General features: G+C 44.6%; 1 protein-coding gene across 1 annotated transcript in view; it reads left to right on the top strand.

Annotated features, from left to right (window-relative positions):
• Positions 1-1,055, top strand: part of HPS3 (HPS3 biogenesis of lysosomal organelles complex 2 subunit 1) — a 46,895-nt gene that overhangs the window by 21,466 nt on the left and 24,374 nt on the right. The window lies entirely within an intron of this gene.

Below are 1,055 nucleotides of genomic sequence, written 5' to 3'. Positions count from 1 at the left end.
CTTCATAATTTATATATTTTTTCATGTTTTACAACGACCACTGTCGCCCTTCAAGGAGACTGTGTCCCCTGGAAGCGGGTTATATGTAGATCATTGTGATTGGTTCCTTCCCCACTTGGTATCACTACTCTCATTATTGGTGCTGCTTATCTGTCCTGGATTCCCTGTGTTGCAAGCTCTTATCTGTACCCATGTACATGCTCTGGTCTAGCTGGATTTAAGGTAGAATTGGGGTCATGATAGTGGGGGGAGGCATTAAAGAACTAGAGGAAAGTTGTATGTTTTGTCAGTGCTACCCTGCACCCTGACTTGCTCATCTCTTCCTTGTGACCCTTCTGTAAGGGGGTGTCCAATTGTCTGTAGATGGACTTTGGGTCTCTACTCTGCGCTCCCCTTCATTCACATTGATATGATCTTTTGTTCTGGGTCTTTGATGCCTGGCACCTGATGGTTTGTGTTTTCATTAAACGTGGCTCCCTTCACTTGTTCCTGCTCCTGTGTCCCTGTTGGGATGGGACAGAATTTTTGGCCTTTTCTTCACAGGTGCAGTTTTCGGTTTTCTTAAAAGTGCAGACTGAGTCCGTGGGATTTCCTTGTGTCCTTTCAACAATATCTGTTCAGATTACTCCCTTGGAGTTCCCCCAAGACGGTCACCATCACCTGGGCTCACCTCTGAGCCTTGCATTTAACTGGACCAGCAGATTACCCTGAGAAGCCATGGATTTGATTGGCCGTCATGAGACCCCGACAATTGTCTTACTGAGAAAACTTGCCTGCAGCCATCCACTGATCACAGCGACTATGAGACACGTTTTGTTTGGAACATACCCGTGTGCTTTGGAACTCCTCGGAGCAATATGGTGGCCCGAATGCAGGTTTTTTTCTGTTCTTTAAAGAACCACCATACTCAAGAGTGATGGTTGTTACTCTTGCGCTACATCATTACACTTTAATTTAAAGGTGAGTTCAGGGACAGCACTTAATTTTTAAAGTCTGGTAAAGAATACACAGATTGTAGCTTCCGAAAACGTTTGTCACTTTGGCATGTTTTTTTT

The sequence above is a fragment of the Echinops telfairi genome, unplaced genomic scaffold, assembly GCF_000313985.2.
Source record: "Echinops telfairi isolate 266 unplaced genomic scaffold, ASM31398v2 ScPeMD7_4225;HRSCAF=4972, whole genome shotgun sequence".
NCBI classification, from domain to species: Eukaryota; Metazoa; Chordata; class Mammalia; order Afrosoricida; family Tenrecidae; genus Echinops; species Echinops telfairi.
Note: the sequence above shows the minus strand (reverse complement) of the source record. Positions and strands in the feature narration are given on the sequence as shown.